Source organism: Mesoplodon mirus (genome assembly GCF_964341445.2).
Source record: "Mesoplodon mirus genome assembly, chromosome: 16".
Classification (NCBI taxonomy): domain Eukaryota; kingdom Metazoa; phylum Chordata; class Mammalia; order Artiodactyla; family Ziphiidae; genus Mesoplodon; species Mesoplodon mirus.
Window position 1 is genome coordinate 75311782 of NC_138992.1, and position 25291 is coordinate 75337072.

General features: G+C 45.5%; 2 protein-coding genes across 5 annotated transcripts in view; one reads left to right on the forward strand and one right to left on the reverse strand.

The window, feature by feature from the left end:
* RGS20 (regulator of G protein signaling 20) overlaps positions 1–25291 on the reverse strand; it is a 74038-nt gene that overhangs the window by 48353 nt on the left and 394 nt on the right. The gene's annotated exons all lie outside the window — the stretch shown is intronic.
* Positions 1–25291, forward strand: part of ATP6V1H (ATPase H+ transporting V1 subunit H) — an 82265-nt gene that overhangs the window by 340 nt on the left and 56634 nt on the right. For 2 of the 4 annotated variants that reach the window (XM_082601757.1, XM_082601758.1), the window contains exon 2: positions 20921–21149. The exons of 1 other annotated variant lie outside the window; for it this stretch is intronic. The gene's annotated coding sequence lies outside the window, so the exon portion shown is untranslated. Of the gene's footprint in view, positions 1–16562; positions 16747–20920; positions 21150–25291 lie in introns of all 4 variants that reach the window. One more of the 4 variants, XM_082601760.1, reaches the window with a different exon arrangement.

Here is a 25291-nt window from a genome sequence, read left to right on the forward strand (position 1 = left end):
AAAGGAAAGGCCTCTGCTTAGCAGGGGAGATCCCCTTCTCTCCTTCCCCCCCCCTCTCTTCCCTGCTTCCCCGCCTTCCCATTCTCCCCCCACCCCTTTCAAACTCCTTGCTACTCAGAGTGTGGTCCCTGGGCCAGCAGCTTGGATAATAGCCAGGAGCTTGTTGGGAATGCAGAACCTCAGACCCTATCCTGACCTACCGCATGAGAATCGGAATGTTCACATTCCAGGGAATTCGTAGGCACCTTCACGGTGAGGTGCCGCGTACAGGAGCGTCCGTGTTCACCTCTCTTGGTTCTTTCGACTTCGGATGAAGATCTCCCAGTTGACTCTTGCAGCTCTGGCTCTGGCTCCTCTTTCCCCCTGTGCTTTCCCACCTTCCAAAGTGCCCAGAGCTCTACCAGAAGTTGGTATGAGGTTACTAGGTCCTTGTGATAGGTGTCCAGGGGAGGCTTGGATACAGGCAGAAGACTGAGGGGTCCTCAGGCTGGCGGAAAAGGGACTGGCCATGTGACTTTGGTTGTGCTGGGTGCTGGGTGCGGGGGTCAGGGGAGACCAGGACTTAAGAGCACAGTCTGCAGGCCCCCTTTCCACACTCGCTGTGGCCATCTTACTTCCCCGAACACAGGCCTTTCCACCCTCCACTTGTTGCTTGGGAGAGCTAAGCGGCCTAGGTTAAGATAAGGGTATTATTTTCTTGGAAGGCATAGGGAAACATTAATTTAGAAGTCAGAGGCCCAGCGGTCTAGACCCATCCTTGAAATGAACTCCATGGCAAACCTTGGGAGATTCTTTATTCTTTGAGTTGGTCTGATTCATTTACGAAGTAAAGGATTGAACTCAGTGGCTTGCTTATTTATTTATTTATTTATTTATGGCTGCGTTGGGCCTTCGTTGCTGCGCCCGGGCTTTCCCTAGTTGTGGCGAGCGGAGGCTACTCTTTGTTGGGGAGCGTGGGCTTCTCATTGCGGTGGCTTCTCTTGCTGTGGAGCACGGGCTCTAGGTGGCGGGGCTTCAGTACTTGTGGCGCGCAGGCTCCGTAGTTGTGGCTTGCGGGCTCTAGAGTGCAGGCTCAGTAGTTGTGGCTCGCGGGCTCTAGAGTGCAGGCTCAGTAGTTGTGGCTCGCGGGCTCTAGATCGCAGGCTCGGTAGTTGTGGCGCACGGGCTTAGTTGCTCCGCGGCATGTGGGATCTTCCCAGACCAGGGCTCGAATTCGTGTCCCCTGCACTGGCAGGCAGATTCTTCACCCCTGCGCCACCAGGGAAGTCCCTCAGTGGCTTTTTAAGGTCACCCGCCTCGTTCAGGCTCTCGTTTTGGAGCTCTCAGGGCTTCTTTGTCCACTACTACTTAGTGAAGTTACAAACCGGAACCTAACTCAGCCAATCCAAACAGCCCCCTCAAGCAAAACAAAAAGGCAATTTAATCTGTTGGTGAAGAGCGAGAGAAGTGGTTGCCAAGAAAAATGAAGGTGGAGGCGGGAAGCCGCGAAGGCGAGGGACCGCGCGGCGAGGCGCGGGTCCCCTGGGCGCGGCTGCCGCTCTCCAGGGTCCTGACGGCGGGAGCGGCCTCGGGGGCTTGGCGCGGTCTCCCCCCCCCCACCGCCCCCCGCTCTGCCGTGGCCGGGCCCGGCCTGCTTTCTTCCGCCGGTGGATGTCTTGTGGGAAGCGGGTGTCGGAGGGAACGAGGAAACCTAGCAACCCATTCTCATGCATGAGGCCCTTCCTGGGCCGCCGCCGGCCGCGTCGGCTGATTCGTCGCTCCCTCGTTTGTATGCGCCCGGCGAGAGTGGAGCTCGCTTTGCATTTCCGAGTAGTTCACACTCTTTCTCTTCCCTTCATTACCTTTTCCTAGAGAACGGGGTCGTTCTCCCAGTATTTTCTTTCTCCGCGTGCACACGGGCCTCTCCCCTCCCCCACTCTCTGGACAGGCGCCGCCTTTATTTCAGGGGTTGGAGCTGGGAGCCCGGGAGGCTCCTGGATAAGCGCCAGAAGCTCGCTCGAGGGGGAAATGAGCGATTTGGAAAACGCTCGGAGCGGGACTCGGCGACCAGTGTCTGTCTCCTAGGGAGGGCCGCAGACGGCGCGCCCCTGGCCGGGGTGGGGGGGAAGCGGGGCTCGGCCGCGGCGGCGCCCCTGGACGCAGGCGGGCCGCTGCTGACCCCGTGCGCACCTGCGGGGAGCGTGGGCCGTCGGCCGCGTCCGCTCCAGCGCGGTGCCCGTGGCCTCAGGCACCCCAGCAGACGCGGCCCCGGCTCGGAAGGACCGTATGCTAAGGATGCCCAGAGAGAAGCGCCGCGGTCCCCGGGGGCCCGGAGCTTGACGGCTCCGCCCGCGGCCTTCCCGGCCGGCTTCAGGCACGCGCTGGAGCGAGGCGGAGAGCGCACGCCCGGCTGCCGGGGCCCGAAGGGCACGCCCCCGACCTTGCGTGGGTCCCAGCATTTGCGTCTCCAGCTCAGGTTTCCGAATGGTTTTCTCAGAACGTGTGAACCTGTAACCAGACTCTCCCCCTCCCGCCCCAGCCCTGCTTCCCGAGCCGCTGGACGCCCCTTGCTGGGCACGCTTCATTAGGCATTCCGCTGCGCTGCTGCGCTCCGAGACAGAGACGCTTGGGAGGGAAGCAGGGGAAATGTTTCGGCAGAAGGGAAGTCCCAGACTCAGCCCCAGAAACGCCAAGGCCGGCTCCTGTGCGTCTCCGGAGAACTTCACCTTTTCCTCTTCCCTGGCGTGGTCTTTTCCCTCCGGATGAGCAGCCGGCTGCCCAGTTCTGTCTCCTGTCTTTGCGAGGGACGGAGGCTTCTCTGACTGGCGGGGCTGTCGGGTGCTGAAACGCGTCCACTTCCTTCGGTCGTTCTAGCAAGGTCAGAGCACGGAATGTCAATGTAGCCACAAAATTCGATCTGAGAACCGTTATCTGAGGAGAGGACTTCAGCCGCCGGCGGTACTGATCACTCCAAAAAGCCCTGTCTTCCTTTCAGGCCAGATTCTAGATGACGGTCTGAAGGTTTCAAAAACGTAGTCGCCAAAGGGAATCATCTTGGCATCCGTATTCCTGAAAGCACTGCTCCTTAGGGATCCGGAAGACTTAGGGAGTACCTTATTCTGATCGCGTATCCACTCGCCTCATTGATCATGTTGGTTATTGAACCATGCAGAGGAGAAAATCACCACACCCCTAATCAATACCAACAAAGTCTCACCCCTTTAAAAGGCAAATTGAAAATTTTTCATTCACCCCTAAATAGTACCCTTTCATAAAGGAAACCTCCGTGGCAGAATTAACCCACTTTATTACCAAAACATTCTGAGAACTTAGAATTAAAATCACAGTCAGAATGGAAATTGAAATTAGATTTAATTTTATGAGATGACCTATTTTTTCCTGAACTTTATTTTAAAAAATTCTCTTTTGCTGTGGTTTAGCCCTACTATGCATTTTAATTTTCTATTGTTTGGAGAAGTCATTTTTCCACTTGGATCTAAGAATCTAATTCAGAGTGATTGAAAACTATAGAGGCAAATCTTTGCTTGTGCTGACTGTAAATCATGCAGATTGGAGAAGCAACAATAAATAAGACAAACAGACCATGGATACTAGAGTCACAGGTTAATATTAATTTGAGGCCAACTGAACAATTAATCAAACGTTTCTGTTAAGGTTCACTTAGAATTTTAATGTTGCTAGTGAAAGTACAGCTGTTAAAAAGAGTACCTCTGAAAAAAAAAAAGACGGAACCTCTGCAGCTCTTAATTACTTCTGACTTCATTCTCTTAATAACCTTCTAAGGCTTATGGGGAGGTGTCATAGGAGATGTGGAATGATGGAACAAAGATAACGAGGAAGGTGGGCCATGAACAGAAGTGGAGTGCACCAGAAATGAGGGCCACTTGGGTGACGTGTGTGTGCGCGGGGAAGGGAAACACTCCCAGGCTCTATCTCCTCCGTTTTTGCTGAGATGACGGGGACTTCTGCCACCCTGCCGGTATTCCAAACCAAGTGAGCAGCTTAGGACAGGAGGTGGGTCTCTATTTGAATGTATCCATGTATTTATTTGAATTCTATCCCAAACTGAACTCTGATTTTCCCCTCCAAACTTTCTCCTCCTGCAGTCTTCACCGTCTCAGTAAATGGCGACTTGATTATTTTAATTCAGGTCAAAAACATTGGAGTATCCCTGACGCCTTTCTTTCCTTCATACTCTTCAGTCAAATCCAACTGCTTCTCATATTGTCTTTTTTTTTAATCTACTTAAAAAATAAATTTATTTATTTCTCTTTGGCTGTGTTGGGTCTTCGTTGCTGCGTGCGGGCTTTCTCTAGTTGCGGCGAGCGGGGTCTACTCTTGGTTGCGGTGCATGGGCTTCTCATTACGGTGGCTTCTCTTGTTGCGGAGCACAGGCTCTAGGCACACGGGCTTCAGTAGTTGTGGCACGCGGGCTCAGTAGTTGTGGTTTGCGGGCTCTAGAGCGCAGGCTCAGCAGTTGTGGCACACGGGCTTAGTTGCTCTGCGGCATGTGGGATCTTCCCGGACCAGGGCTCGAACCCCTGTCCCCTGCACTGGCAGGTGGATTCTTAACCACTATGCCACCAGGGAAGTCCTGCTTCTCATATTCTCTTAACACAGCTATCACTCTGTTACAGGCTGAATTGGGTCTCCCTCAAATTTGTATGTTGAAGTCCTAACCCCCAAGACCTGAGAATATCACCTTATTTGGAAATAGGGTTGCTGCAGATGTAATTAGTTAAGATGAGGTCTTGCTGGAGTAGCATGAGTCCCTAATCCAGTATGACTGGTGTCCTTATAAAAAGGGAAAGTTTGGACACAGACAGGTACCTAGGAAGAACGTCATGTGAAAGTGAAGGCAGAGATCAGGTGATGCATCTACAGGCAAAGGAATGCTAAAGATTGCCAGCAAACCACCAGGATCAAGGAAGAGGCACGGAACAGAGTTTCCCTTAGAAGAAATTTGGCCACAAGACTGAAACGTAGAAACCGTCCCTGAGTTTCCAGCCTGCTTGGACTGCCCTGTGGATTTCAGACCAAGACTGAAGCATTAACTCATACCTGAATTTCCAACCCTTAGCTGAATTTCCAATCCGTAGGGCTGGCTTGCCCTGCAGGTTTCAGACTTGCCAATCTCCACAATCGCGTGAATTCAATTCTTTAGAATCCCTCTCTCTCTCTCCTTCATTTATCTGTCTGTCTATCTATCTATCTATCTATCTATCTATCTCTCTATCACATGTATATCCTATTGGTTCTGATTCTCTGGAGAACCTTGACAAATACACCCTGCTACAGGTCTTATCATCTTTCACCTGGACTATTGGAATAGCCCCTAAGTGGTATTTTTACTTCCCTTTTGCCTCATTTTCCCTCATAGTCTAATCTCAATACTGAAACCAGATATATCCTTTACAATGTAGGTCAGTTTATATCACCGTGTAACCCTAACCCTAACCCGAACTCCAAACTTTCTATTGGCCGCTTTTTTCAGAGTAAAATCCAAAGTCCTTGCACTCCCTCTCAAGGCCCGACATGAATGTTCCCACCCTACCTCTGGGATATCCTCTTCCTATACACCTGTCCCTGTAATACTGGTTTTCCATAGAACCTATTACCATCTGACATACTACATGTTCACTTGTTTATTAGTACCATGTAAGTAGTTAACTTTTTCCCTTTTGTTCTTGGCAATATGCATAGTGCCTAGAATAGTCCTTTGCCCTTAACGAAGTGCTTGATAGATATTTGTTGGACAAATGAATTAAAAAGCAAACAAATATTATGCAGCCATGAAAAGAAATGAAATTCTTTTTTAAATTTGATTTTTATTTTATTTATTTTTTTATACAGCAGGTTTCTTATTAGTTATCTGTTTTATACATATAAATGTATATATGTCAATCCCAATCTCCCAATTCATCCCAACCTCCCCACCCCCGCTTTCCCCCCTTGACGTCCATATGTTTGTTCTCTGCATCTGTGTCTCTATTTCTTGCTTGCAAACCAGTTCATCTGTACCATTTTTCTAGATTCCACATATATGCGTTAATATACTATATTTGTTTTTATCTTTCTGACTTACTTCACTCTGTATGACAGTCTCTAGGTACATCCACGTCTCTACAACTGACCTAATTTCGTTCCTTTTTATGGCTGAGTAATATTCCATTGTATGTATGTACCACATCTTCTTTATGCATTCCTCTGTCAGTGGGCCTTTAGGCTGCTTCCATGACCTGGCTATTGTAAATAGTGCTGCAATGAACATTGGGGTGCATGTGTCTTTTTGAATTATGGTTTTCTCAGGGTATATGCCCAGTAGTGGGATTGCTGGGTCATATGGTAATTCTATTTTTAGTTTTTTAAGGAACCTCCATACTGTTCTCCATCAGTATGGCTGTATCAATTTACATTCCCACCAACAGTGCAAGATTGTTCCCTTTTCTCCACACCCACTCCAGCATTTGTTGTCTGTAGGTCACTTATCCATTCTTCTGCCTCAGTTATTCTGCTATTGATTCCTTCTAATGTATTTTTCATTTCAGCTATTGTATTGTTCATCTCTGTTTGTTTGTTCTTTAATTCTTCTAGGTGTTTGTGCTTTAATTTTTTTAGGTCTTTGTTAAACATTTCTTGCATCTTCTCGATCTTTGCCTCAATTCTTTTTCCGAGGTCCTAGATCATCTTCACTATCATTTTTCTGAATTATTTTTCTGGAAGGTTGCCTATCTCCACTTCATTTAGCAGTTTTTCAGAGGTTTTATTTTGTTCCTTCATTTGGTGCATAGTCCTCTGCCTTTTCATCTTGTCTGTCTTTCTGTGAATGTGGTTTTTGTCCACAGGCTGCAGGATTGTAGTTCTTGCTTCTGCTGTCTGCCTTCTGGTGGATGAGGCTTCTAAGAGGTTTATGCAAGCTTCCTGATGGGAGGGACTTATGGTGGGTAGAGCTGGGTGTTGCCCTGGTGGGCAGAGCTGAGTAAAACTTTAATCTGCTTGTCTGCTGATGGGTGGGGCTGTGTTCCCTCCCTGTTGGTTGTTTGGCCTGAGGGAACCCAGCACTGGTGCCTACAGGCTCTTTGATGGTGCCAATGGTGGACTCTGGGAGGGCTCACGCCAAGGAGTACTTCCCAGAACTTCTGCTGCCAGTGTCCTTGTCCCCATGGTGAGACAAAGCCACCCTCCGCCTCTGCAGGATACCCTCCAGCACTAGCAGGTAGGTCTGGTTCAGTCTCCTATGGGGTCACTGCTCCTTCCCCGGGTCCCCATGTGCACACTACTTTGTGTGTGCCCTCCAAGAGTGGAGTGTCTGTTCCCCCCAGTCCTGTCGAAGTCCTGCAATCAAATCCCGCTAGCCTTCAAAGTCTGATTCTCCGGGAATTCCTGCTCCCGTTGCCGGACCCCCAGGTTGGGAAGCCTCACGTGGGGCTCAGAACCTTCACTCCAGTGGGTGGACTTCTGTGGTATAAGTGTTCTCTGGTTTGTGAGTCACCCACCCGGCGGTTATGGGGTTTGATTTTACTGTGATTGCGCCCCTCCTGCTGTCTCCTTGCGGCTTCTCCTTTGTCTTGGATGTGGGGCATCTCTCTTGGGAAGTTCCAGTGTCTTCCTGTTGATGATTGTCCAGCAGTTGGTTGTGATTCCGGTGCTCTTGCAAGAGGGAGTGAGCGCACGTCCTACTCCGCCATCTTGAACCAATCTCCGGAAATAGAATTCTGACACAGGTTACAACACGGATGAACCTTGAAAACCCTATGCTAAGTGAAAGAAGCTGAACACAAGAGGACAAATACTGAATGAGTCCATTGATAGGAGATACCAAAAATAGGCAGACATACAGATAGAAAGTAGAAGAGAGGTTACTTGGGGCCAGGGGGAGAGGAGTTATTGTTTAGTGGGTCCAGAGTGTTTGGGTTGATGAAAACCTCTGGAAATAGATCGTAATAATGGTTCCACAACCTTGTGAATGTATTTAATGCTTCTGCACTATACGCTTTAAAATGGTTAAAATGGTAAATTTTACGTTATTTATATTTTAGCACAATTGAAAAAACACTCAAAACTTTTCAAGATGTGAGCGGAGAGGAGCCTGAGAAAGCCCACCAGGGGTGAGGGTGCGGGCGGCTGAGTTAATCAATCGCGGTTCTGCCGTAGAGTTGTCGCCCACCTCTTGGGGTTCTCTCATTTTGGTTTCTGCTGCCAGATAGACATTGCCAACTCTCATTGTATTCCTAGCATTTAGTGAAGGCTAGGTTGTGGTTTGGGAAAGTAGAAAAGGAATAGCAGACACAGGGATTAGACCAAGAAGCGTCTCGTAAGCCACTCATTTATTCATTCTTTCAACAAACATTAATTACCTGCTTATTATATTCTTAAGTTCCAGGCAATGTCTTAGAGGCTCTGGATTCAAGGTGAGTGGGGAAGAAAATGACCTTCTGTTGTATGTACTGAATGAGGGGGTGTAAGAGTCTAGGTAGACTGAATGGGGCAAGCAAGTCATAGTAAGGATTTTGGATTTTATTTATTTTATTTTATTTTTTCTTTATTTTTTTTTTTGGCCACGCCATGTGACATGCGGAATCTTAGTTCCCCAACCAGGGATTGAACCTGGGGTCAAACCCATGCCCCCTGAATTAGGAGTGCAGAGTCCTAACCACTAGACTGCCAGGGAAGTCCCTGGATTTTATTTTAAAAGCAAAGATAATCACTGAAAGGTTTTAAGCAAGAGAGTGACATCATGTGATTTATATATTTTAAAGACTCCTTTGACTGCTTTGCGTAAGAGTGAATTGGAAGAGGACAAGCATGGGAACAGTGAAACAGGAGGCTTTACACTGGTGCAGGTGAGAGAGGATGACTTGGGCAGGTTATGGGAATAGAATAGAGAGAAGTGGACAGATACGGGAAACATTTTAGAGAGAATTAACGGGACGTCAGGTGGATTCAGTGTACAGGCTGAGAAAAAGGGACTCAAGGAAAATTCCTAGGTTTTCTGCCTTGAGCAGTTGGGTGACTTGCTGAAATGAGGAAGGCGGGGTGGGAAATCAAGAATCCAGGTAAACACATGTTTTGGATGCCTATGAGTCACTCAAATGGAGACCTTCCCAAGGCTGTTGTGAAAGAGCCTGAAGCTCGCGGTAGAGGTGGGAATCCTGGAGACGTAAATTTAGGAATCATTAGCATAAAATGATATTGAAAGCTATTGGAATTGGGTAAGATCCCTAGAAAGAGATGAAAAGATAGAGCAAGACTGAGTCCGCTTAAGGAGTTTGACACGTCCAGATGGAAGTGGGGAGCACGGACAGAGTTGAATCGGGGTTAACACAGTCAGGTTTGTGTTTTAGGAAGATTTCTGACTTCTGGTGTCACTTAGAGGCAGGCATGACTGGAAAGAGGAGACCAGAGAAGAGGCTGCTGTGATCCATTTTTTGGGAGATGATAGTAAGTTTATCCAGGGAAGTGTTAAAAGGGATGGAGATATAACTAAATAAATGGATCAAGAGATAATCCTGAATAGTGTGGACAAAACTTGAAGACTGATTAGCGGTATGAAATGAGGGTAAGATTAAGGTCAAGGGTTATGCCTCTAAATTTCTAGTTCAAAACCAGGCAGATCATGGTACCCTTTCACCATCATGAAAAAGTTTGGGGAACGGTAAAGACAGGTTGCTAATTTTGACGTGCCGAGACATTTCAAGCTAGATGGTGAGTAAACATCTGTATGTTCATGTGTGGACTGCAGGAGAGAGAGCTGAATCATCACCGGCAAGCTGTCTCAAAGCTGTCAACACAGCCAAGATTAGCCAGGGAGAACAAGTTGAGTGAGAAAAAGGCCCAGGATGAAAGCCTAGGGAATTTCCAATATGTCAGAGCCAATAAAGGGAGAGGGATTTGCAAAAGAGGCTGAAAAAGAGCCGCCGGCGAAGCAGAAGGAAAGCGAGGTAAAAGGGACGTCGTGTGCCCTGTTCCAGACATCGGTCGTGTGACACATCGTTTATTCCTTGTCACAGTCCGGCAAGCAGGTATGTCTCATCTCCGTGTAACAGAAGGCTGCACTGAGACTCAGAAAGGTGAAATGGCCTTGCCAAAGACTCTTATCTAGAAGACAACAGAACAAGTGTGAAGGAATTTAAGCAAACCCTGGGCTATCTGGTTTCCATCCTTTGGTCTTTAGTAAAAGGAATGACGTGTGTGTGTGTGTGTGTGTGTTTACATGTTTTTATATACATAAGACCATCTCTGCAGGATATGTAGAAGCTGGTAAGAGTGGTGAGCGTTTGCCTTTATGGAGAATGGAGGTTGCTGACTGGCCAGCTGGAGACTTACTGTGTTGTATGCACTTCTGGGCTCTGTATTATTGTAACAGAGAGTGGGTAATAAAGAGTTTGACTTCATTTTTAATGCCCGACTGCCGACAGCTTCCAGGTCCCACCACTGTCCCCGTTCTGTCCCACATCTGGGCGGCTGATACGGGACACCAGGTGCCCTCTCCCTTGGCTCCTGCGGGAAGGTCCAACCAGGTAAGCCCTGGCCCTTGCCAAGGAGAACCCTCGGCCCGGCCCGGCCATGGAAACCCCAAGCAGATCCCCTTTCTCTTCTCTCTCAAGCCGTTTCTGGACCTGCTTCCATCCTGCCCTCCTCAGAGGCTGCATCATGTGAGTAATAAACCTTTCTATGCTCTCTGGTGTGCATGTGACCTCACTGGTCTGGACACCAGAACCACATCTTGGGCAGGTGCCGGGCAGGGGGTCCATCCTGCCTTTGTGGGGTGACCACAGCAATCACATCCGTTCACAGCTGTGGGGTTGCACGATTCTCATTTCAAATACTTTAATTAAAAACATAAATTAACGAAAACATTTTTAAATAGTAAGAATAAAAAAGATCCATGGGGCTTCCCTGGTGGCGCAGTGGTTGAGAGTCCACCTGCCGATGCAGGGAGCACGGGTTCGTGCCCCGGTCCGGGAGGATCCCACATGCCGCAGAGCGGCTGGGCTCGTGAGCCATGGCCACTGAGCCTGCGCGTCCGGAGCCTGTGCTCCGCAATGGGAGAGGCCACAGCAGTGAGAGGCCCACGTACCGCAAAAAAAAAAAAAAAAAAAAAGATCCATGTACCAAAGTCCTAAGACTTCAAAATTTTCCTCCCCCATTTTTCGTATTTGTTAGTTCCTTTAAGAGGCTGAAAAAGAGAAGAAAGGAAAATAAAAGTAAACTAAGCTAAAGCCTGTGCTCTGTCTTCTGAAATATTCTGTATCTCCAGAGATCAGGAGGGGAATTCTTATTACATAAAATATCAGAAAATTAAAGAGAAAAATTCAAAACTCATATTTGAAGCTTTAGTGATGTTTTTCTGGGATCTCCAGCTCTATAAAAATTACCTCTGTATAAACTAGTATAGTCTTTTAAAATCATGGATGATTACAATTCAAAAAATTATATATATATATATATATATATATATATATATATATATACACACACACACATATTTACCAAACAAGCTATTCCTAGGAAATAGTAGGCAGTCCCCTAACAAAATCCCCACTATATTTTACATACTTATTTTTATCATAAAAATAAGTGACATTTTTTACCCTGATATATGAACAGTTACAAAATATTCTCCTATACGTTACTTGACCAATCACTGCCCCCTGCCCCCATCTCCCCGCCCCCCTCCCCCGGCTGTTTCATGAGGAAACTGCAGACCAGTGAGGTTAGATGATGTTTGCTAGGACAAGTAAAAGGCAGAGCTGGGCCACCAGCCTGTAACTCCTGGCTGCGATGCTTTGTGACTCCACACCCAGGACATAGGGGCATTATTTACTGATGCCGATGGCAGCAATCAACGACAGTGGTACTGTTCACTCATATTCCCCACGTGCCTCTGGTAGTTTCCAGTTGTAATTAAGTACCTTTGACCACAATGATTCTCTTAGACCAAAATTCCCATTTACCTTTGTTCTCACACTCAGCGAGTAATGAGAATTCCAGGCCTAGTTATGCTTCCAAACCTGCAGAGGAGATTGAATTGCTAAGTTCAACTCTACAGGTGCTAGGTCAGTTAACCACGTGCCTGTTAGTTCTCCATTTCCTTACTAAATTAATAGTCTGATTTACCTAAACTTAAGAAATAGTATTTTAGGCACTAATAGAGAAGCCCCTGACATTTTAGATAGTAAGGGATACACACCAAAGTGAAGGTGTTAGGAGAATCCGTCTCATAACGTCAGACACCTTTGGTAAATTAAATCTGTGGAGTCCATAATATTGTTATTCTAAGCTGAAAGGCAGTACAGTTGAAACTCAGTGTAATGTCCAAAGTCTCTGTTTAATTATCTATTTTTTGCAAGAAAGCTTGCAATCTTAGTGCAGCAGAGCTTTCCAAAATGTTTGACCGTCTTAGTCTAACATAATTTTAAACCACGGATTTCTTTTTCACTGCAGTGAAAAAGTTTCTCTTAAGAAGATAAAGGAACAGATTATGATAGGATTCGGATTATGATGTTTCATCCCAAGGCTTTTCAAGGCTTGATGTCAGTAACTTTGAGAAATGAAAAACCCTTTTGTTAAAATCCTAAGAGCCCGTGGAGGCAAGTATAAGGTTGACAAGTGGGCTTCCCTGGTGGCGCAGTGGTTGAGAGTCCGCCTGCCGATGCAGGGGACACGGGTTCGTGCCCCGATCCCGGAGGATCCCACATGCCGCGGAGCGGCTGGGCCCGCGAGCCATGGCCGCGGAGCCTGTGTGTCCGGAGCCTGTGCTCCGCAACGGGAGAGGCCACAGCAGTGAGAGGCCCGCGTACAGAAAAAAAAAAAAAATAAAAATAAGGTTGACAAGTGCAGGGACAGAGGCGTCCGCGATACTCAGTCTTCTCTTTCTTCAGTTGTGTACATGTATGTGAAAGCTGCTAACACCGCTGTCGTTTGAATCCTAAGCCCACATACACCAGCCCCAAACCCAAACCTTGGCCCTGCCTTGAAGTGGAGACACAGAGCAGAATCCACAGAGAAAGCTCTAGAGTGCCCCAAGCGTGCACTCCAGCGTCCCCACTGGACTGGCTGGCTCCTTTATTAAATTGCAGCCGACTCTTCCACAGGTCCCGCCTTGGCGTCTACACTGCGCCTCTGTCTACTCTAATCCGTTCCCCACCCTGCAGAATGGGTGACCTTTCTAAGAGGCAGACGTGATCGTGTTACTTCCCTCCCTCTAACCATTCTGTGGCCCCTCATGTCTCTACAGGACTTAATGTGGCATAAAAGACCTTTCGTGATTTGCTGATACTCCGTTCACTCACCCAACTTTCTCACTGTTCTTTTGTACTCCAGGCTCCAATCACATTAAGCATCCTTCGTTTCCTAAAATCCCCTTGTTCCTTTGCATTCCTGCTCTCTGTATAAACCATTCCCTCTGCCGGCATCACACCCCTTTCCCAGTCTGGGCCTCCTCTTCTCTTCCTGGGTGATCTCCCACTTAGCCTTCAAGGCTCAGCTTAGATGCCGTTTCCCTGGGGATCTCACCAAGACTGGGTCAGCTGCCCGTCTCCTTTCTCTGACCACAGCACTTCCTGCCCTCGGTGGTGACAGTGACAGTCCGTTTCCCTGTGTGGCTCCAAGCCCAGTGTGTGTCAGGACTGTGCCTTATTCAGACCCATGCCTGGAAAGCCTAAAGCAGTCCTGGGACATAATGTGTATTCAGTCAGTATTTGTTAAATGAATGAACTCAGAAGCGACATGACCTGGATTTGATGATTGTGGAGGCTGTGTAAGGGGTACCTAGGGTTTTATCATTTTGTTTTTCTCTGCTTTTCTGTATATTTGACATTTTCTGTAATAAAAAGATTTTTTAAAAGTCATGGTTTTTAACTTCTAGACGTTGTGTCTCATGTCTTGTTAAATTGCAAAAGACAAGAAACAGTGGGACAGAATCTGCCCCAATTCCGTACACAAGCCTCGAGGGTATGAGTTGATTAAAATGGGTGTTCCCAGAAGGCCTGACACCGAAGGGGACACCTGCACTCCATTTGTCCCCATCGTTGGGCCGGATCCACCAGTGTCACGTTGGAGGAGCACAAACATCAACAAACAGGATGGCGAGAACAAGGGGAGCCATTGTTCTGGCCAAAGCAGACAGCCTGTGGCAGGCCGGGAGGGCTGCGTGGGCTCTGGGGAGCCTCACCGAGCTGCCTGAGAACGTGTCAGAGGACCCTGATTTCTCCAAGCTGGACTTGGCTGAATTGGATGGCTTTGCCTGGCATTTTATTATTATTATTTTTTTTAATTTTTGGCTGCGTTGAGTCTTCATTGCTGCGTGCGGGCTTTCTCTAGTTGCGGCGAGCGGGGGCTACTCTTCCTTGCGTTTCACGAGTGTCTCACTGCGGTGGCTTCTCTTGTTGCGGAGCACGGGCTCTAGGCGCGCAGGCTTCAGTAGTTGTGGCCCGTGGGCTTGCAGTTGTGGCTTGTGGGCTCTAGAGCACAGGCTCAGTAGTTGTGGCTCGTGGGCTCTAGAGCGCAGGCTCAGTAGTTGTGGCGCACGGGCTCAGTAGTTGTGACTTGCAGACTCTAGAGCACAGGCTCAGTAGTTGTGGTGCACGGGCTTAGTTGCTCCGCAGCATGTGGGATCTTCCCCGACCAGGGCTTGAACCTGTGTCCCCTGCATTGGCAGGTGGATTCTTAACCACTGCGCCACCAGGGAAGCCCTGCCCGGCATTTTAAAAGGAGTGTTTTCCTTGAGGAAGCTGGAGGCTGGCACCGACTTGAAATGACACATTTTGGGGCCATTCAGGATTCATAACTGTCATTAATTTCCTTTGGGACATAAGACATTTGGCTGAAGAAAGATTTTAACAGTGACCTCAGGTTAAAGAGGTCAAGAGAAAACTTTGTATCTCTGATTAGGGTTTCACCCACGTGGTGGGAAGGAAGCAGGGCAATAATGCATTTCTATCTACTAATCAATCAGCCAATCAGTATTGACTAGGCTCTTACCACGTGCCCAGCAGGTGTGAGGCCCCACCAGTAGAGGGGAATAACTAAGTTAATAACTGTGCTGGGAGAAACGGGCTACAGATCAAGCATGTGGGCCCTGGGGGTTCCCCAGGGAAGCCTGGGTCATTGGATGCACGTTGTTTTTTAATATTCAAAGTATCTGATAAAAAAACAACCAAATGAAGTTATATGTGACAGGTATAGCTGTTGTGATTTCATAGATGATAAAACCAAGACTCAGAGAATTAAACCTAACTTGGACCTGAATTCAAAGACCCTGCTTGCCATTCCAAAGAGATTGCTTTGTGTCATCACACTGCCTGGTGGCGGTTTAGACCTGGGCAGGCCGGAAGGATGCGGGTAACTGAACTCCTGTAGTTGGGATAAAGGACATCTTTGAGTCATCAGACTTTGACTAGTTACAACCCAGCCTCAAGTTTTACTAGTTTGAAATCCTGCAGTGCTTGCATTTCCACCAGATGTCACCATTTACCGTCCCTCACTCCCTCCAGTCTTTTAAAAAACAAGGGAGCACTGTCTTGCTCTTGGGATCCTCAGCATGGTGCCTGCATCTGCGCCTGAGATGGAGGCTTGTGTGACAAGAAAGCTGCTGGGCACTAAATCTTGACTCAGCGAGGAGGAATTTGAAAATGTAGTCAGCCTTCCACTTCCCTGATTTCCTACACTCCAAAGGCATTCTTTTTTTTTTTTTTCTCTCCCCCTTGTGATTTCATGGCTGTAAAAAACAGCCCATTTCTGATGGATGAGCCAAGCAGAGTTATCTGGCCTTTGGCCGAGACTGCGTCGGACAGAGGAGGTTCTGGGGTGAAGGGAGGACACCGGCCGCGGTAGAAGCCCGGCCAGATGGGGCTGGGGTGGGACCAGGCCACAGCATGGCTTCTGGGGAGGGACCAGAGGCCGCCAAACACCGGGTCAGAGTTTATTCGCCCCCATTACACTCTTGGAAGAGTTCGTGCTCGGGGATCTAATACTAGCATTCCCTGCAGATTTTGTGAGCAGGAGCGATACACTCGTTCATTCACATCTAAGCGCCAAATGAACGTGAGCTTCCTTTGTTTCCTAATGGGAGAAACCAGGCCAGAATGAGAGGCTGAGATGCCCAGGGTACGCCTGGGGATACTGGGGAAGGTGTGGGTGGGCGCAGAGAGAGGAGAACTTCTCATCTCCCTGTTGGACCCAGGGTGATGGCTGTGGTGCCGGGGAGACCTTCTTTGCTTCCTTCCCTCATAACTTGCCTCTCTCAATGTTGTCAGAATATACATGGGGCGATGACGGGCCCCCAAAGCCTGGGCTCCCCCAGGGGCCAACAGATGACAGACATGCCTGGCTTTCTTCTCTGAGACAGAAACTCTGGGAAAGAGGAGCCCTACAGATTTTGCTGACACTAGTGAGTTCTTAAAAACAGTCACTTGACAGCTGTTTTTAGGAAAAGACAAAAACAGAAAAGGCAGTGATAGGACCTGGCTCTTGTTTGCTGATCATACGCTTATTTGTCAATCCAGCAAACTTGTTCTGCAGCAGAAGTGTCCATATAATTTAAGTACATGTCCTCCTAGGATGGTGCTGACGGAACAACGCGCTCTCTTCCACTGAAAACTTCAAAAAATACATCCTTCAGAACATGTGACCTTCTGGGCAAAGGGTCGCAGATCAGAGTCTCAAATAAACAGGATTAAATCTAAGTTGCAGAAGCAGAGAGAGCATATTTACTACAGAACTGGGAAACGTGGAGTGGAATTGGTAAATATCACGTGCTTTTGATCACTTCTTTCTAGCCACGTTTTATTCATTCCATTTGGCCATATTTTGCTCAACGATTTTTTACATAACCTCAAGCAACCCCTCCTGATAACTTATAGGTAAAAATAGTCATGTCCCCATGTGTCTGAGTTATCAGGTGACCCACACTGGATCCATCTGGTCTGAGTCAAGAGAGCAGAGAGGGTCACACGAAAACTTCAGCGTCCACCCATGTCCCCTCGGGCAGGGGATGTATGGGGACTATACTGCAGCTGTGGAGGGCCTATCCACAGATCTTTGCTAAATAGGGATAAACAGGAGAAGGATGGATTTATCTCTGAGATGGGATCATGAAGCTCTTGAGCGATAGATGTCAGGATGCCCGAACTCAAACATCGAAATCGGGCTCTCTCCTTTGAGTGCGTGGTTGCCTTCGGAGGTCCACATGCTGCTTCTCAGTTGCAAACTCAAAACTCGTGCTGGACAGCTATTTAAGCCTGTCTCACAGCCGACGGAATGGCCGGGGCTGTTGACCCAGGCGTAGGCACCAGACCCCCCTGGGTTGGACTCTCTCTCCTGGGCACTGGCAGGGAGGACGTGGAGAGGCAGCGACAGCCGAATTGGTCTGAGCCTTTTCCAGCACCTTCCACAGACCCCTGGGGTCAGGTTTCTGAGCTGCTAGGCTCCTGCCTCCCTGCTGTTTACTTTTCTCTTCTAGTCAGGTGCAGTTTGAACAGGAAGCTACAAAAATGTGTTGAGACTCTGCTTATGATATTTCATTCATTCTCAGTCTGTTTTTGAATAACAGTCCTTAGAATGGTCTCTCACTTGAAAATGAATCCTTATAATTTTTAGTGCTGAGAATGCAAAATCACATCAGCAAAATAGATTCTTATGGAAAAACATATTTGATTACATCATTGACCTCAAATTAAATTGCTTATGTAGTCTGCAATTTGGGTTTTACTCTTGAATATTTGAATATATGCCCATTGTCACTGCATAGTTTAAACTATTATCTTTTAACATAGTTGCTTCATTTTAAAACTACTTATTTCAGTCATTTAAAACGCAGTCACTATAAAACCATTTTTGCAGAGGTTTCTAAAATAAGCTCTCAAATGATACAAGCCTAATCTGAATTGCTTTATGCACGGAATGGAAATAAATGGTTAGTATTGAACCTATAACACAAGATTACTATCTAAGATTCCCAGTAAATTTCATCTACATCTTTACCCTGCAAGAAGGCAAAACTTTAAATATTCTAACATGTTTGCAGTGGTTTTATGGTTTGGTGAAGGCTGGCTTGATTTTGGCAGGAAAGCCAACAACATGATATTATGAGATCTTTATTGCACAATGGAAATAAGACTTCGATATATTTCTTCCTAACCATAAATTTAAAATCTGAGAGCGATAAAATTTATGAATAAAAGTCTAAACAGCACGCCGAGGCCAACAAGGATTTTTTACAGTATACTTTTTAGACTTCCAGGCAGGATCTTTTGCCATTTACAATTTTTTCTGAAAGGTTAAGTTCAGTCTTGCTATCCAGTGAAAGCCTAACGCATGTACGAGCTGCTCCCACTGTGGTATATAAATAGAATAAGGAAAGCTGTATTTATTTAATTTGTTATTTAATTTTAAAGGGTAAATTCTAAGCTCTAGTCTTTGTGATTTTTAACAAAAATGTTTTTATTATGTTAATTTTCAAAATTAAAAAAAATAATAAACTGAGCAAACATACTAACAAACCCTCACATCCATCACCGTTTCAACAGTTATCAGCACATTGCCAGTTTTGCTTCGCCTCCTCTCTGCCCTGCCTTCCTCTCCTCCTGGATTATTTTAAAGCAAGTGGAAAGTCACAGTCATTTGCTCTGCAAACACTTCCGCGTGCCTCTTGGGACTTTTTAAAAAGCATAACTGCAGTCCCATTTGAGCTGGACAGTCTTTAGATGGTCAAGGGGACATCACTGCCTTTCCCTTGGCCGGCATCTGGCTCCACCCGCTCAAAGGCGCCCCTCCCTCCGTTTTAGAGATGCTGTCCAGGCAGAATCCTTCCAGCTTTCTTCCACCAGACGCGAGGACTGAGGCCCGATGTCTCCTCCCTCCCTTGCTCTGCCAGTTAACCTGGCGAGGTCAGCCTCTTCCCTCACTCTTTTCCGCTTGCTTTTTATGATACAACCAGACTTCTAAAGAATGGTCACACCTTACAGTCACTTTTACCTCTATTAGTTCCATCTGATTAACTGTTTCAATAGTTACCACCAACCCCTGTGAACCGTGACGCTCTCATTCGTGGGTTCTCATTGTGCCCTATCTTTTGTGGCTCTGACAAGAATTTTCATGTGATGATACAGGAAGTGCAGTTGTGTCATGTGTCATCCACATCCTGGCATATCTTAAAATATCTTTCTCTTGTGCTAAGGCATGAATGACACCTGGCTATGAATAAGTCTTGAGACACAGTTTTTTTCTTTTTCTTTTTTGAAAGCTCTCTAGTTATAAGTCTATTGTTTTCAGTTATTTAGTGCTTCAGAGAACTATAAGGTAAAGGTTTTTTTTTTGTTTCCTTGTAGGTAATCTCATTTTCCCCCTTTTGGATATTTATAGAAATGGTGTCTTAATTTTTGAAATTTGAACATTCTATGAAGATATTACTAGATTTAGTTTCTATTGTCTGACGGAATACAATATGTATTCTCAAATTATTATATGAAATCTTTACTTATATCAGGAATATAAAATTGTGTTTTTTTAAAAATTGATTATTGCTATTTCACTGCTCAGATCCCCTTTTAATTTGTTCCTCTTATCTATCCCTAGGGTGAATTTCGAAGATCTGTCCTCTGTATCCCTTATTTCCTCTCCTCCCTCATAATTTTAATTTATCTTTCTTCTCTGTGTTCTGATAGACTTTTTCAAACATTTCTTTATTTTGATATTTCCTACTTTGATAATTTTAATTTTTGTGGTGTCCAATCTGCTATTAAAAGTCTCCCTCCTTTTCAAAATTGATAACAGAATGTCTTATCTCCATGCAAAGCTTCCTTTTCTACAGTTTTTGGTGATGTCTCACTCATTTCAGAAACGCAACATCTGCTTGAATATTACAATGAATATAACACGGGCACGAGTTACTAAGACATGTCTTCTGTGTCCTACGTGAGTATGCCATGGTGGTTCAGTCAGTGTCAGCCGACAGCAAAGCTACCAGTGGCAGCAGAAAGCACCTGACTCCTTAGGCTGAACCTCCCGGCAGCGATGCTGGTTGGGCTGCAGAGAAGCCCTGTGTGGCTCTTGTCACACACCCTGGAAATCAAGCCGTGTGTGAGAATCCGGAGACACCAAAGAATAAGTGGCTTCTTACCATGTGCCCTGAGCCTGGTGTGACTGGTAACATACACGAAGCACTTCAGAGCCGTCACTTTTAGAAATACTGCCATTCGTTTGTGTGTCCAGAAACTCTAGGTTTACAGTCTCAAGAACAAAAGCTAAGGGCTTCCCTGGTGGTGCAGTGGTTAAGAATCTGCCTGTCGATGCAGGGGACACAGGTTCGAGCCCTGGTCCGGGAAGATCCCACATGCCACGGAGCAACTAAGCCCGTGCGCCACAACTACTGAGCCTGCGCTCTAGAGCCTGCAAGCCACAACTACTGAGTCCACGAGCCACAACTTCTGGGCCCGTGCTCCACAACAGGAGGAGCCACCGCAATGAGAAGCCCACGCACTGCAACGAAGAGTAACCCCTGCTCGTTGCAACTGGAGAAAGCCCGCGCGCAGCAACGAAGACCCAACACAGCCAAAAATAAATATATTTATTTTAAAAAAGAGAAAGAACAAAAGCTAAGTTTCAAACTCAAGCTAAGTTAGAAAACTACCTAATGCTATATATCCTCTAACCCATTCTCATTCAGAAAAACTTCAGATGAGCAAAGAAACCCATAAAAATAGTGTACCTTTGCTCAACCAAATTATTTGGTGGCGCTGGTGGAGATGTTTGCCTCTAAAAATATAATCCAGTGGCAAAAACCCAATATTTAATGTAAAACCCTGAAAGACAATTATTTAAATGTTAAAAAAGTTGGTAAACATGATCAAAACTTGTATTTAAAAGTTTTCATCTAAAACTTTGAAGAAGAGGACTGATGTGGATCTTTTTTGTATAGTTATTTTCAGAGTAGAAAAATCTTGTGGAGAATGAAGACGCTGACACTGGGTTTTACACGATATGCCCACGGGCGGGAAGAATTACATTTTCCCAGAAGCCCCTGAGTCTGGAGCCCGGTGAGCCCTCCTTCCTTTGTTCACCTGGAAACACCTGCAGTAGGAACCCAAGGATTCCTGGCTAACCCGTACGCGCCAAGGACGGAAGATGTAACCACGACAGACTTCCAGGTGAGCCTTTCCCTAAGCAGGTTTGTGAGCCTCTCAGATGTTCAGCAAATTAGTACAGAACTCTTTACCGAGGGTCTCCGGAAAGATAGGAACCATCTTTGTCCTTCTCAGTGAACTGACCCTTTCACAACTGGAGGCAGGACGGAACAACTTTGTCTCCTGAATACGTTAATGTGAAGGTGCTGGATACTAGAAGCATAATCCCTTTCTCACTAAGGTATTTCTTCCTCTCTTCTTTCTTCGATTCTTTTTGCCACACAAAGCTCCGCTGTCTTCATAGGTACCCTTTGGGCCTTGGAATTGGTTTCTCTCCTTTTAGTGTGTAATGTCTCAAAACAGGTGCTTTGATCAGATGCTCAAGGGGTCACACATCTGGAACAGGAGAACACTTAGGAGTCTGTGCTCTTAGAGGGGCATCGACATTGAAATGATATGAACAATAATTTTGCGTAGAACACTTGCTTGTCTAAGCTCTGAGCACTTTTATTACTGGGAAGGAATGCACACACGTATACGTATAGATCTGTATTGATAGATGGATGGGTAGATGACGTGACTTGTTGCCAGTGTGGCTGGAAAGTTTCCTCTCTCTCTCTCACGTTTGTTATTAGAAAGAGTGACTGGTCCAGAGAGCACCCCACCTCCCGCTTGTACTTTGTGCCCTGAATGGAAGGAAGCAAAAACCCTTGTGGAGAAAAAGTAATTCTGATGAAGCCAAGCTCGTGAGTGTGTGTGCGTGTGTATGTTTGGGGAATATTAATTTATTCTGTAGTAAATTAGTGGCCGTGTTGGGCTGCTTTGGGCAGAATGCACAGAGAAATCACTGTTGAGGCTACTGGCTTCAAGCCCATGAGATTATAGCCTGCTTCTAAAGCACTGCCAGAATCTATTGAATTAGTAATGAAATCAGTGTCAGAAAAACCTAGGTTCAAATCGCCACTCAGCTGACTTCACACATGTAACCAAAAGTTTTTCCAAACTTGTTTTCTCATCTCTAAAACGGGTCTAACGACATCAGTGCTACTGACCTAATGAAATTGGTTAAGAATCCAAATAAAAAGAACAACAGGAAGAACCACAATAAATGTAGGCAACACATTTATGCAACACACAAATGTATTGTTATTTTCAGTCTAACCTGCCTTTGGAGGGCTTTTACTTTTTTTTATTTTTAATTTTGAAATAATTATAGATTCACCGGAAGTTCCCAAAAAGGATGTACACAATGGTCCCACACACTCTTCATCCAGTTTCGCCCAATGGGAACTTCATAAGTTGTACAACATCAAAACCAGGAGACTGACATTGGTACAATTCTGAGAGCTTACTCAGATTTCACAAGTGTGTGTGTGAGTGTAGTTCTATGCAATTTTATCACACGTGTAGGTTTGTGTAACCACCGAAATCAAGATAAAGAAGTGTTTCATCCCTGCAAAGCTCCCTCAAACCACCCCTTTGTAGCTGCATCCACCACCCTCGCCATCCTGGTCTTTGGTAATCACTAATCTATTCTCCATTTCTATAATTTTATTTTAACAATGTTATATAAATGGCATCATACAGAATGTGACCTTTTGGGATTGGCTTTTTTCACTCAGCCTCATTCCCTTGAGATTGATCCCAGGGGCAATGTCAGTAGTTCATTCCTTTTGTGTATCAGTAGTTGATTCCTCTTAGTTGGTTCATCGTGTTCCATGGCACGGATGTACCACAGTTTATTTAATCCTTCATTCCTTGAAGGACTTTTGGGTTGTTTCTAGTTTTGGGCTATTATGAATAAAGCTGCTGTGAACATTAGCATATGGAGTCTGTGTGAACATAGGTTTTCATTTCTCTGGGATAAATGCCCAAGAGTGAAATTGCTGGACCGTACGATAGTTGCATGTTTAGTTTTGTAAGAAACTGCCAAATTGTTTTCTAGACTGCCTGTACCATTTTGCCGTCCTACCAGCAACCTTTGAGTGATCTAGCATCTCTGCATCCTTGCCAGAAATCGGTATTGTCACTGTGTTTCATTTTAGCCATTCTGATAGGGGAGTAGTGATATTTCATTGTGTTTTTAGCTTGCATTTCCCTAGTGGTAATGATGCTGACTATCTTTTCGTGTGTTTATTTGCCATCTGTGTATGCTGTTTGATGAAATGCCTGTTCACGTCTTTTGCCCATATCCTACTTGGAATGTTTGGGTTTTTATTCTTGAGTTTTGAGAGTTCTTTATATTTCTAGTTACAAGGTCTTTGGGGTTTGCAAATATTTTCTCAAAGTCTGTAACTTGTCTCTACATCCTCTTAAATAGGGTCTTTGGCAGAGCAAAGGTTTTTATTTTTGATGGCATCCAATTGATCCATTTTTCTTCCATGAACTATGCTTTTGCTATGTAAGAACTCTGCCTACCTTAGGTTATAAAGATTTCCTATCATTTTTTCCTAAAAGTTTTACAGTTTTACAGATAGTTGTGCATTTAAGACCGTGGCCTCTAGGCATCTAGACACATTTCAGCCCATGTTTTGCTTACTTCTCTCCATTTCTAGATATTATTTCATGTCTACCTTAAATGTCACCTTTTCCACTCTTTCATTAGGCCTTTTTCAGTTGTTTTACTCCATATCAATCATACTCCATCTCAGTGTCTTACTGCCTTACTGATTGAGAGGGTGTAATCACATAGATAGCCTCTAGTATTGACAGGACTCATGCTGATAGGATGCAATTTTGATAATACTGTGAGTCTGTAGAGAGAAAGGACAAAATCTTTCTCCTTCTCAAAACTTAGCCCAAGGTTTTGCAGATAGTAAGGACCCAATGATATTTGTAGAATTAAATGCATTGAGTTCTACCATCCTGATCCTTGCTCGATGAGGGACATGGCCGCCTAAATGTGCATCTATATTCAGACGCAATAGAAAAAGGCAACACTGAGTGGAGAGGCCAGTAGCATCCCAACTGGATCACGGCTGGCTGCTTGCAGCTGCTGCTGCACAGGCTGGGACCTGATTACCTGGGTTAATGAGGTCAGGATGGCAGCTCGGAGGGCCCAGCGCCCCAGGGCTGTCGATTCCAGGATGCTGTCGGAATGTGACTGCACATTCATAGATACTTCCCAATCCTTTGCCTATGACCCTGCTTAACGCATACTCTCCAGGCAGTTAGAACTTTGAAATTATGTGTGTGTATGCACATATTATATATATACATACATGTATATTATATATATGCACACACGACATATACTGTTACTGCTGCCTGCTTCCTCAGAGTTGTCTCCAAATTCTACCTTTCAGAAATCTCTTTTGTGTGTGTTGCCTTCACTTAGATGCTCATTAATTAAGGACTTCTGGCCATTCTATCCCGTTTCATTCTAGTTTCCTAAAGACCTAGTGTTTCGGTGATAGGAGGAGGTGTGGAAATTCATGTATTATTTGTCTGGAAGCTCAAAAGTAAGGGTCAGTACATTCCTACAGGAAAAGCCTCCTAATGACTAAAAAACCCACAATTTTTCCTCTCCTTGTGCCAATTGGTTAAAATAACACTGGAGAAAGGGCAGATCCAGATAATTAGAGTCTACAGATAAATACTGATTATTATGAGGATATGAGCATAGGGCCAGATAGATTTTCTAGTGCTACAGGATTTGGACAGGTTTGCTGTCGTAGGATTTGCAGCATTTAATTCTGAGTTCTGATCATTATTTGTCAGAGGTATTAACACATGCCCATCTCCCTCCACATGAATAACCTTTTAAGAGGTGGTTCTATTTATAGTTAGTTAAGAGGATTTACAGACTTAAACTGTACTTTCTGCAAAGATACACACAATACTGAGCAGGAAAATGGTAAATCGTGTTATCTAGTGGCAGAAATTCACGCTTAGGAAATTCACCTAGGAAACTATGACTTTAAGAGAAAAACCCCTAAGCCCCTTAATGTTCTTATGTGCCTGTAATAGTTTATCAGTTTGTTTTCTCAAGCAATTTTTGTAGAAAGCTTTTCATTACCATATGGGATATAATTTTTATATCAGAGAAAAATATCTAAGGGTTAATATCAATAACCGCAAAAATCTATGTCTAGGTTTTTTGCTTTTTAAAACATTACCTCCTGAAACATAGAAACAAACAAAATGTAATTGTTTGCCTTGGTAAA